The sequence below is a fragment of the Saccopteryx bilineata genome, chromosome 2 (genome assembly GCF_036850765.1).
Source record: "Saccopteryx bilineata isolate mSacBil1 chromosome 2, mSacBil1_pri_phased_curated, whole genome shotgun sequence".
Lineage (NCBI taxonomy): Eukaryota > Metazoa > Chordata > Mammalia > Chiroptera > Emballonuridae > Saccopteryx > Saccopteryx bilineata.
In genome coordinates, this window is record NC_089491.1 from 87,238,809 (window position 1) to 87,252,294 (window position 13,486).

Below are 13,486 nucleotides of genomic sequence, written 5' to 3' on the forward strand. Positions count from 1 at the left end.
TGGCCTTTATTAGTTTTCACAATTTTTCTTCCTTTTGTATCACCTGCAACCTAAGTTTTTGATGATGTTGTAACTCATTCAATAACAAAAAATTCTAATTATGTAAAACTTCTTGACACCATATTAACCATGCATCAGATAAAAAAAGTACATTGAGAAATCTTAATAATACAGTTGAATATGAAAATAATGCACTGGATTTGAATAGAAATAGAAGAAAGTAAAGAAAGAAGCAGCCTGAGTAATAGATAATCTTTATGTACAAAATGCTATTATTTTAATACATCTGTTATATTGACAAGTATTTGTTGGAGGAAAATTAGATATTTTATGCCCAGAAAAATGTGATGCTTTAAACCAGGGGTAGTCAACCTTTTTATACATACCACCCACTTTTGTATCTCTATTAGTAGTAAAATTTTCTAACTGCCCACCGGTTCCACAGTAATGGTGATTTATAAAGTAGGGAAGTAACTTTGCTTTATAAAATTTATAAAGCAGAGTTACATCAAGTTAAAGCATATAATAATAATTACTTACCAAGTACTTTATGTTGGATTTTTACTAAGTTTGGCAGAATAAATCTTTTATTATTATTATTATTATTTTATTTTTCTGAAGCTGGAAACGGGGAGAGACAGTCAGATAGACTCCTGCATGCGCTCGACCAGGATCCACCCGGCACGCCCACCAGGGGCGACGCTCTGCCCACCAGGGGGCGATGCTCTGCCCCTCCGGGGCGTCGCTCTGCTGAGACCAGAGCCACTCTAGCACCTGGGGCAGAGGCCAAGGAGCCATCCCCAGCGCCCGGGCCATCTTTGCTCCAATGGAGCCTTGGCTGCGGGAGGGGAAGAGAGAGACAGAGAGGAAGGAGGGGGGGTGGAGAAGCAAATGGGCGCTTCTCCTATGTGCCCTGGCCGGGAATCGAACCCGGGTCCCCCGCACACCAGGCCGACACTTTACCGCTGAGCCAACCGGCCAGGGCCAGCAGAATAAATCTTTATAAAACAACTTACTATAGTTAAATCTATCTTTTTATTTATACTTTGGTTGCTCTGCTACCTCCCACCAGGAAAGCTGGAAAGCCCACTAGTGGGTGGTAGGGAGCAGGTTGACTACTACTGCTTTAAACAATTCTGCTTTATTAATACTGCGTTATTAATTTTGTGTTTTCCTGTCACTCAATACTTTGGAAGATATTTTTCCTCATTTGGTGGATTATAGCAAATTATAGTATGGCTATTATGGTTCAAAGATTATAATATAAGATTATATTCAGTCTCATTACAACTTTCTAAAAGTATATCTACTCATGTAATTTGGGGGAGTTAATCTGAATATAAGTGAAACTGTATATGAGAGGCTAAAAAATGGTCCTCCAAATGTTCCCACATTTTAAACTTTAAAGTCCATAAATTTTAACCTTACATTGCAAAAGAAACTTTGCAGATGTGATAAAATTAAGGAGTCAGAGATGAAGAGATTATCCTGGATTATGTAGGTGGGCTCAATGGAATCACAAACATCCTTATGAGAAAGATACAAGAGTCAGATCAGAGGAGAAGGCATTGTAATGATGAAAGAAAATTGGAATGATGTACTTTGAAGATGGAAGAAGGGGCCATCAATGAAGAATAAGGCAGCTACTAGGTGCTGAAAAGGCAAAGAAACAGAGTTTTCCCTCGGGGTCTTGAAAAGGAACTTACCTGATATTTAAGATTATGCCTGAATACAAAATAAGCAATTTTAAAAATTGCTATTACATTTTTGGCATATGTTCAACTCTGTGACCCTATTTAATACAAGTGTTAGTGTAGAAAAGTCAGTATGAAACCCATTAATAAAAGTTTACTCCTTCAATTACTAATGGGTAAAGCAAGCACAGTAGTCAAAAGACTGGGCTGCCAAATGGCTGCTACAGCAAGCTCCACTGCTCATTGGCTCTGGGTTCCTGCCCTGGGACCTGGGGATAAGTTTAGCTGTGGACATGGGGAAGAGAAGAAGAAGAAGAAAAAAAAAGACTGGGCTGACATTAGGTATTATTTTTTATATTTTTTTATTTTTCTGAAGTGAGAAGCAGGGAGGCAGAGAGACAGACTTTTACATGTGCCTGACCAGGATCCACCCAGCAAGCCCACCAGGGGGTGATGCTCTTCCCATCTGGAAAGTTGCTCCATTGCCTGAGGTGGAGGCCATGGAGCCATCCTTAGCGCCTGGGCCAACTTTGCTCCAATGGAGCCTTGGCTGCGGGAGAAGAGAGAGATAGAAAGAAAGGAGAGTGGGAAGGGTGGAGAAACAGATGGGGGCTTCTTCTGTGTACCCTGGCCGGGAATTGAACGCAGGACTTTCACACGCCAGGCCAATGCTCTACCATTGAACCAACTGGTCAGGGTCCATAGTACTATTTATTGGGTTTTTTATACATGTTAAGATTACTTGTAGGTGATATACATTTATTAAAGCATTCAGTGTTCACAACATCTTAAAAATGTATGTACTATTATCTTTATTTTATTAATAAGGAAAGTAAGGTGCTGGGAAATTAAATACCCTGGCTATGACTTTACCATTAAAAATGACAGAAGAATTACAGTAATATTTTCAAATGATGGGTTTTTTTGTTTGTGATCTCTCCTTTTATCCTCAATCCAGTCTATATCAAATATATTGACAGGCAAACTTTCCTTTAAACTTGCACTGTTACCGTGTTATCCTCATCCTGAGGAATCACACCTATCTAATGCTTTTTGCATCAATTTCTATCACTGTTTTATCTTTAAGATTCTGTGTAATCTGCTTCATTGTGAACTGTCTACTGTGGCCTCAACAATGTCTTAGTCCAATATAAATAAAGTTTCACAATCCATTACCCTTGGGGCAAGATGTATCAAATAATTTTAAAATGTTGGATCTTAGGAAAATACTAACAGAGATATATCTATATATTATATAACAACTTCAGTTGAATCTGATACAACATTTATAAACAAATACAAAATACATTGCATATATATGGTACATATATATGATGAAATACTATTTAGCTTTAAGAAATAATGACATATTGCCATTTACTACAACCTTGAGAACATTATGCTAACTGAAATAAGTAAATCAGATAAAGCCAAAAACTATATGATTCACACATAGGTAGGATATAAGACAGAGACTCATGGACATAGATAAAGCTGAAGTGGTTACCAGGAGGAGGGAGGAGGCAGGAGGGTAGTAAAGTAGGACAAATATATGGTGACAGAAAGTGATTTTACTTTGGGTGATGGGCACACAATGCAGTCAACAGTCAAATGCCATGGAGATGTTCACTTGTAACTTATGAACCCTTATTGGTCAATATCATCCCATTAAATATAATTACTAAATAAAATAAGTTAAACAAATAAATAAATAAAAAGAACTTTCCCAAAAAATGCCAAAAACAAAACACATAGCACATTAAGTATATCAAACAAGGTACATGAGGACTATTAAAATTCTTACATTATTTCAAATCTTATGTGAATAATTGAGTTATAAAAACTTTCAGATTTTAGAACATTTTGGATTTTGGGATTAAAGATTGGGAATTGTGAAATGATACTATGTATATTATCTCAAAGTCATATTTTTATCTAAAATGTAACCCTGTCTATACATGCACATATATAAATTTTATCTTAAGATAAAGCTACACCTCTCAGGAATCCAATGTAAGAAAAGCAAAAACAAAAAAACTAGTACATCTTTCTTTTGCACTTAAAAGCCAACCAACATACTTTATCATTTGATGGTCCCCTATTTCCCACATATTCATTTTTTTCAACTTCATCCTAGGCATATATTGACTAGTGATAGTGTTTTCTTATTTTGTATCACTCTCTAATGAGCTGAAGTCATGTTAGAGTTTATCATCTAAACATGTTTTGTAAGTACTTTAGGAAATTACTGGATTGACTATGTTTAACATGGTGAATCAAGTTTATATGGACTATTGATAAAGATATGAATGTTCCTTAAGTGTTTAGTTATGTTTTCTTCCCTCCTAATGTGTTAAATCAAGTTTTCTCATTTTCTTTATGTAGTAATGTTAATTTAATTATTGCACATCATTTTAGGATGGTTGCTGTAAAGCAGGTGTCGGGAACCTATGGCTCTTGAAGCAGATGTGGCTCTTTTGATGGCTGCATCTGGCTCGCAGACAAATCTTTAATAAAAAAAATAATAACGTTAAAAAATATAAAACATTCTCATGTATTACAATCCATTCATTTCCTACCCCTCATGTTCATGGTTATGGGTGGCTGGAGCCAATCACAGCTGTCCTCTGGGACAACACCAAATTTTTATTGGATAATGTGTAACCTACAAGGGTCGTTGTATGGCTCGCACAAATTACATTTTAAAATATGTGGCATTCATGGCTCTCTCAGCCAAAAAATTTCCCAACCCCTGCTGTAAAGTATACAGAGAACCTGGACAAATGCAAAGGTTACAATTTGACTATTGGACTATGGATAAGCAAACAAACCTTTCTGATTCTTTCCCATTTTAAAAAAAAAACCAAAAACCCTCAAGGATTCTTCTGGAAGAGACTTGCTCAATTTTTACCTTGTAGAGCCAGTAACCATGGCCACCATCATGGCCGCCTGGCCCATGCAGGTTTGCATTAGATTCGAACAGATGGTAATGAAACAAAGGAGCCAGAAACTAGTGAGCCATCATCTTTAATCCTAGCTTGCACCCGGCGGGCAAGTAAAAACACACACTGGGCTCCAAAACCCACCCATTCAGGGCTCACAAAGCTACTGATTTATCCAAGTTTCCTAGAATCAAAGGTTTCTAGCTCACCAGACTTATTCACCCCTGTTCCACATCTCCTTCCTTCTCCCTGCACAAACTCTACACAAACTGGCTTTTCACTCAGCACTCCATCTTGGCTGCTTCTTCTGGCCTCTTCCATGTGGCCTTTCTCTGCTCTACTCTCTTATGCTAATCTCAAGAACCGAGAGAGCAAGCTCCCAGTCTGCCCCATTTTATAGTGTAGAAATCAGGAAGTCTCTGATATAAAGTCACTTATCTGAGGCAAAATGGGATTCCTCATGAGAGTGCACCACCCCCATCATGCAACAGTCAAGGGTGTGGGGAAAAGCTTAGTCTTAAAACTAAGCCTTAGGCTATAACCACCCTGCTTGCTTACAGCCTGTCCCCCACACCCAATGCAAACTATAAGCAAGCAAACATATATCGTATTTAATAACTTATTTGACCAACATACCTGGAAACATTGCCTTGTAACTTGAAGATGGCACTTATTGGTATTTATAGCAAATATCTCTACAGAGAAGAGAAAACTAGGAGAGGAGAAAGCAGGAGTAGAAATAAAATTGAAAAAAGAATGGAATATTGTACCAGTTCTTTCTTGCCTGAATTCAAGTGTTTTCAACTCATAAAACCATTTACTACAGAGATCTAGATGCTAACTATATCAAACCCACAAACTTACCTATAAACAAAGATATAATTTATATTTATATCTTATAATTATATAATAAAAATCTTCTTGTATATATAAATTTATAAGATGAAAATTACAAAAACATCAGTAAATCTAATTTTAATACTTGTCAGTGTTACAACCTGGCATATATTACTTAACTACTCTGAATTTTAGGTACCACATGTTTTTTAAAAGGATGATATTATTGCCTGACCTGTGGTGGTGCAGTGGATAAAGCGTCTACCTGGAATGCTGAGGCGCCAGTTCAAAACCCTGGGATTGCCCAGCCAAGGCACATATGGGAGTTGAAGCTTCCTGCTCCTCCCCCTCTTCTCTCTCTCTCTCTCTCTCTCTCTCTCTCCTCTAAAATGAATAAATAAAAATAATTTTTAAAAAAAGGATGATATTATTGACATATACTTTGTGTATTGTTGAAAAGATTAGATGAGAGAAAGATTGGGCACAAGATTAGCCTGACATGAGATATGGTATATGTTTTTTAGACAGTGGTTATTACATTTATATCTGTTTTATTGTATTATATTCTCTTGAAATAATATTTTATCAACAAAATTTTTAGAAAGTCTTTCTTAATTAAACTGGACTGTGATTGTACGTCTGTGGGTAAGAGAGAATGAGTAAAAGAGATAAAGGACAAGGTTGAAAAAGTTAAATGGCCAAACATTGATCACACTCCGTAATGCTTTACTGATTGTTGATTAACTCATTAATGGGAAGTTTGCTATTTTGTCTCCATGTGAGCTTGTCGTGTTTTTGTGTAAATATGATTGATGAAAACCATCTGAAAAACATCAATTCTTTTACTAATCTGTTGTCATGATTTTTATTCTGAACTAGAAATGATTTCTCCTTCATCTTCGCTTTGAATGTGAATGTGCAATTATTCTTAGATAGACAAGCAACTTTCAAAGAGTGCTCAGGGTGGTTTGCCACTTGTAATAGGAAAAATGGATGTGACCTGCTACCAGTGCTGTTTGAGGAACAGCAGGAAACTTTTATTTGTGAGTATTCTGTCAAACTTCTAACTGGAACAGAAAACTTGTAGTATTCAAATGTGTACATATAATGAACTAACCCATCCGCTGAACTATTATGCTGACTTCTATCAATTTATTTCTAATCAATAGATATTTTAAAATTATATCCGGAGCCTCTTTTTTTATACTGTCTAGCATGAAAAATATCGTTAACATTAAATGAGCAGTACTTTTCTCAGTTTTGTTCAAACCACAGATGCTAGTTTTGATTTTATTTCTAACAGCGAGATTGAAATTCCATTTTGATATGCAGAACTGCAGCCCAGGGAGTCATAAAATACAGAGTGTTTTCATTAGATGATGGCCTTGCACCTCTAGTTAACAGGAAAGCTGATTCATCAAACAGCAACCATCAAGACAGCATTAACTAACACCTGAAATGAAAACATGAAATTGGGGTGAAAATTACCTGTTTTGAATCATGTAATTGTAAGTTTGGAGAAATTCCCAGTTTGTAGCTTAAAACTGTTTCCAGGGATGCAGGAGTGTTTGCTGTAAATTTGCTGCAGATGGTCTAGAGATTAAACATTTTCTGTATTTCAAAAGGTTTTTTAATTTTTTATCAGTTGTTATTAATTAAAAGAAATGAACATTTGCCCTTGTTCTCTCCACATCTCTTCCAAAAAAAAATAAGCCCTGGTTGGTTGGCTCAGTGGTAGAGCGTCGGCCTGGCGTGCAGAAGTCCCGGGTTCGATTCCCGGCCAGGGCACACAGGAGAAGCACCCATCTGCTTCTCCACCCCTCCCCCTCTCCTTCCTCTCTGTCTCTCTCTTCCCCTTCTGTAGCCAAGGCTCCATTGGAGCAAAAATGGCCGGGGCGCTGGGGATGGCTCCTTGGCCTCTGCCCCAGGCGCTAGAGTGGCTCTGGTCGCAACAGCGACGCCCTGGAGGGGCAGAGCATCGCCCCCTGGTGGACAGAGCGTCGCCCCTGGTGGGCGTGCAGGGTGGATCCTGGTCAGGCGCATGCGGGAGTCTGTCTGACTGTCTCTCCCCGTTTCCACCTTCAGAAAAATACCAAAAAAAAAAAAATTAACTAAATAAAAATAAGGAAAGGAAGAAATGATCAGAATTAATACTGTCTTAATTTTTCTCTAAAACATTACACATACAAAATAGAATTGGAATTTGTGGCCATTTTATGCTAGTGGAATTCACAGGTAAGGGATTCTGCCTGAGAGTAAAAATGTCCTTATGGACTCCAAGCAATGAATTGACATCTCTTTTTGTCATATAATTGATTAGAGGAAAATGGATAGCTTCCCTTCTCCTAATTAATTATAATTGCACTTTACTTTAAAAATAAAAATAAATATAAATAGCCTGACAAGGTGGTGGCACAGTGGATAGAGCGTAGGACTGGAATGCAGAGGACCCAGGTTCAAGACCCCGAGGTCGCCAGCTTGAGTGCGGGCTCATCTGGTTTGAGCAAAAGCCCACCAGCTTGGACCCAAGGTTGCTGGCTCCAGCAAGGGGTTACTCGGTCTGCTGAAGGCCCGCAGTCAAGGCACATATGAGAAAGCAATCAATGAACAACTAAGGTGTTGCAATGTGCAATGAAAAATTAATGATTGATGCTTCTCACCTCTCTCTGTTCCTGTCTGTCTGTCCCTGTCTATCCCTCTCTCTGACTCACTTTCTGTCTCTTTAAAAAATAAATAAATAAAAATTAAAAAAAAAACTTTTAAAAAATAAAATAATAACAACACGGTATTTGTGATACATTTAGTCATTACAATTCATTACAAAATATTAAAGCTGGAAGAACCTTTGAAGAGTTGATGTGGAGTCTGCTTTAAGTGGAGAGATGGAAGTTGGAAGAAGTGTGAATGGACATATTTCTTTGGAGCCCTCCAGGCCCCCAGCTCTCTTTTTAAAGCTTTAACCAGATCCCTTTTACTTTACCTGTTTACACTAATGGGTTAAATTGAAGGATTTCTTTGGAAAATTGATTCCACTATTTAAGAATGTTTGAACATTACATCAGCCTAATTATATTACAAATTATCTAAAACTTTGCCACCAAATGACAAAGCCAAGACTAGAACCATATTGTCTGACTCCTTATACAGTGCTTCAAAAAAAAAAAAAATCATGTCATAAAATTGGGTTATTACAATGGGTCAGTGTTTATACTTCTATGATGTGCATTCCTTCTACATATTGATCAGTTGATGTACATGTAAAAGTCAACATCAAAAAAACTTTTATCCTATATTGATGCCATATTCTCTGCATTTATTTAAAAAATAGTCTATTTAATATCATTTGTTCTTTTACTTGAACAGAAACATTAACCAAAAAAAGCATCAGATTTTATAAATTGAATAGAAATCAAAATAATTTTCCAAGCATATGATTGGATGGTGAAAAATCAAATGTGAGAACTTAAGGTAATAGAGAAGAAAAATAAAAAGACAATAGTGTGCCTGACCTGTGGTGGCGCAGTGCATAAAGTGTCAACCTGGAATGCTGAGGTTGCCGATTCAAGACCCTGGACTTGCCTGGTCAAGGCACATATGGGAGTTGATGCTTCCTATTCCTCTCCCTCTCCTCTCTCTCTCTCTCTCTCTCTCTCTCTCTCTCTCTCTCTCTTCTAAAATGAATAAATAAATAAAAATAATTTAAAAAAAATAAAAAACCCTGGACTTGCCTGGTCAAGGCACATATGGGAGTTGATGCTTCCTATTCCTCTCTCTCTCTCTCTCTCTCTCTTTCTTACCCTCTAAAATGAATAAATAAAAAAATTAAAAAGACAATAGTAATATCCATTTATAAACTACTTGTTTAAATTCAGCAAAATTTCCAGAATATTATACAAAAATCAAATGATTTGACTGAATGATGAACTTGGTGCACATATACAATTTGAGTAATCAGGGAATGTATCAAGGAGTCAGAATTACTTACTAAAACTAACTGAAAACTCTGTGGACTACATTCAGTATGAAGTTTAGATATATTGATAAATACAGGAGTAGGAAGAATGTTCAGCATAGGAAGAAGAATGAGTACAAGTCGAAAGGAATAGCATAGAATAAAAACCTATTGACTACCTCCTGTGTTTTGTGAACTTTCTTGGTACTGAAGATAGAAAAATAAAATGATAGGGAGCTGGTAGCTAAGTTTCCAACATAAATAAGTAAATAAATAAGCCAATAAAAAAATTAGAACTGCAGATAGTGTTGAATACTGTGAAGAAAGTAGGTTTCAACAGAATTATTCATATAAATAATAAACTATATATAAAACAATAATTATAATTAACTATAATTATTTATGTATAAAGCCACTGAGACCATTTAACATATTATTTGCCCTTCTTTATCTTTATCTTTTTTCTTTTTAACTTTAGGAGTACCAATGCCAAGACCATTCATTTTAAATGGCTCGATAACTATTTGTGTACATACTTTTGGGTCTCCCCTTTTTTTCTCTCCTGTTCTTTTATTTGAAGACTCTACAGGCCTTTAGCTTAGACTGCTAGATCACAGTCATTAAGATGATTTTTCTTTAAGCATTTTTCCCCTTTGCTTCAATTTGAATAGTTTTTATTGTTATATCTTCAAGGTCACCTTCTTTATTGTGTAATGTGCTCTGAAGCCCATCTAGTTGTAGTTGTTTTGTTATTTTTAATTTCAGCTAATGCATTATTCAAACTATAAAAGTTATAGAAGTTTTATTTTTTTATGATTCTAATATATCACTTTATTTGTTTTCATGGGTTTCTTTAAATGCTTGGGCATATTGGTCATATTATAATAAAGTTTTAAAATTTTTGTCATTGTCTGTGTTATTTTTTGTTCTGTGTCTAACACCTGAGATTTCACTAGAACACGTTTTCCTGTTTTCATCCATACATAGTGATTTTTTTTATCAGATGCTTAACTTTGTATTGATACATTGTTGAACATCTAAAATGTGTTTTCTTCTCCTAAAGATTTATTTAGTCATGTAGTTTACTAAGTTAATTTAGTCAGGTAGTGAACTTACAGATCAATATAATTCATTTAAAATTTGTTTTAATATTTGTTAGAGCAAACTAAGAGAAATTAGAATTTTAGAATCAGTTTAATCAACCTCTAAGGCATGGCCTCTTTCAGATCTAGACTGTTGCCATTCCACCTTGTCTTTTTTGCAATTCAAACATTTCCAAAATCTGTATGAGCTCTGTTAGATGTATAGTTTACAACTCTTAATAGTTATTCTTTCTTTTGAAGCTCTTCTTTGCTCAGACTTGTGGTATCTCAATGTACTTACACACAGCTTAGTATTCAGGCCAAGAGTCAATGGAGCACTTATGTAGCTCTCTGGAGATTTTGTCTGTGTAGTTCCCTCTCCCATGTAGTACTACGCACAGCACATTCTAAACATAGTAATATCCATTTATCTCATTACCTGACTCTGATGTCTCTCTCTTCAACTTAGTGAAAGTTTTCTCTTTTGGTTGGGTTCTCCCTACAGAGAGAGACCAGCATAATCATAAATATTATCTCCTTTGTTTTTCTTTCCTCAGGAATCACAATCTTCTATGTTCTTTTGGCTGATACATGAAAAAAAAAAAAAGATTTTGTATAGATTTCAACCATTTTCCCAGGTTGTTATGTTTTGTTTATTTTTTGTTATGTTTTGTTTATTTTTTTAATGGCTGAAGTGCAAGTCTGGTTCCAGTTAATCCATAGCCAAAAGTACAAGTTCAGGGATCATTTTAAAATTTTTTATTTATTGATTGACTTACAAAGAGACAGGGAGGGAGAGAGACATAAACATCACCTTGTTGTTCTACTTTTTATGCCGTCATTGGTTGTTTCTTGTGTGTGCCCTTACCAGGGATCAAACCCACAACCTCAACATGTCAGGACAATGCTCTAACTAACTGCTTAGCCAAAGCTTATGGCTCATTTTTAAACTTACATTCTTCTTTATATTGTTAGGATCAGGAAAATTTAAACTTTGAAAATTGGATATAACATTTCTTATTTGTTTATAGTCCTTGATGATTAGGATTTAAAAGTTCTTTTGCTACGATTTTTGGGTATCAAGTATACCCAACACGGCCCTGGCCGGTTGGTTCAGTGGTAGAGCGGCGGCCTAGCGTGCGGAGGACCCGGGTTCGATTCCCGGCCAGGGCACACAGGAGAAGCGCCCATTTGCTTCTCCACCCCTCTGCCGCGCCTTCCTCTCTGTCTCTCTCTTCCCCTCCCTCAGCCAAGGCTCCACTGGATCAAAGATGGCCCGGGCGCTGGGGATGGCTCTGTGGCCTCTGCCTCAGGCGCTAGAGTGGCTCTGGTCGCAACATGGCGATGCCCAGGATGGGCAGAGCATCGCCCCCTGGTGGGCAGAGCGTCGCCCCATGGTGGGCGTGCCGGGTGGATCCCGGTCAGGCGCATGCGGGAGTCTGTCTGACTGTCTCTCCCTGTTTCCAGCTTCAGAAAAATGCAAAAAAAAAAAAAAAAAAAAAAGTATACCCAACACATTAATTCTAACAATCCAATTTCATGATTTCATGATTAATATTGCTTGTGTTTTACATTTAAACTCTAGTTAAGCTTCTAGAAAGAAGAACCTTTTTTTTTATTATAAGGAAGTACTGCATTCATTTTCATTGAAAAACTTATTTATTAAAACAAAACCCATTCTGGCATTAGAAACTACTGGACTTTGTAAACATATGATTCATTCTGATCATATGTGTATGACTTCTTATTATTAGGCGTCACTATCTTTCTATTGTGGCAAAAGCTGTGCAATATCAATTTTGAGTCAGATGTGTATTATGCTCCTACACAGACAAATGTGCATTAATTTATTCCACATATTATCATGTGTTCCACAGAAACAAAAAGATATTTTAACCATGGCTGTGTTTGTAATTATTTTCTCTAGGAGTTGTAGACTCACAAAGTCCAGCTTCAGCATTTCCCTGAGCCATTTATAAGTAATTATAGCTAAATTTTTCCCATAGGATAAGCCAATTTAGGAGAGTATATCAGCTAAGCAACATCATTTCAAGAGCCTTTGATGGGAAGAAACAATGGCTCCATTGCCTATTTCCTGCTGAGTTTTCTTAGAAAGTGCAATAATTATTTTTTCTTGCAACTTCAAAGTAGTACTTTTACTGGACCATTTCCAGGTTGGGCACTCTCTCTGCCCTGGCAGATTCTGGGATCTTTTGCACATCAGGGTACTTCCAAGTTCTTGATTCACTCAAGAAAATTTTCAAGGCTGAATTGAAGTAAGAACAAAGTTTTATTCAAGTAAAGAAAAATAAAGAGACCAAAGAGTGAGTGCCACTGTCAAAAAAGTAAATGTAGTTCTCCAAGTGGATGTGGGTAACTTGAAAGTGAGTTGCACATATGGTCAGTTCGGTCTTGGGATTTTGTGTTTTCAGTTTTTGAATTTTGTATGTCAAATTCTGTCTCCACCTCCTGACTGGGAAGGGCTTTCTTAACCTGAGTGGTTCTGAAACTGTCATGGTATTTGTTTACCATGGCCAATTTTGCACTTGTGGTGTCAATTTTCTTTATAATCATGGTATAATGAGCTTTTCTTGTCTCTGATCAATTTTTCCTCCATCTTGGAATGATATTGTTTTAGCCAGTTCTTGTTGTTGACCTCTACAACTACCACAGGTTTTTACTTTCTGTAAACTGTTTCCCTTTGATCGTGCCCAGAGCTTGGGACTCTGGTAAGAGTGACCTCCTATTTCCTCACTCTGTTAGTTGGGATCTTCCTCTAATTTCTTTCTATCCTGCCTCAGTATAAACACTGCAGCCAGACAAATCCTAATTCAATCCTTTATAGTACACATGTGGCTTTGGACAAATTATATTTCCTTTATAGTTCTCAATTTCTACTTCTATAAAGTAAATAAAATTACAGCACTTAGTTCACAGTGTTGTTGTGAAGACTAAGGATGAATTCTTGGCATTTAGTAG

General features: G+C 36.6%; 1 pseudogene; it reads left to right on the forward strand.

The window, feature by feature from the left end:
* The first annotated feature begins 1,812 nt into the window (after positions 1-1,812).
* LOC136327483 (small nucleolar RNA SNORA5) lies at positions 1,813-1,991 on the forward strand (annotated as a pseudogene).
* Positions 1,992-13,486: the final 11,495 nt, after the last annotated feature.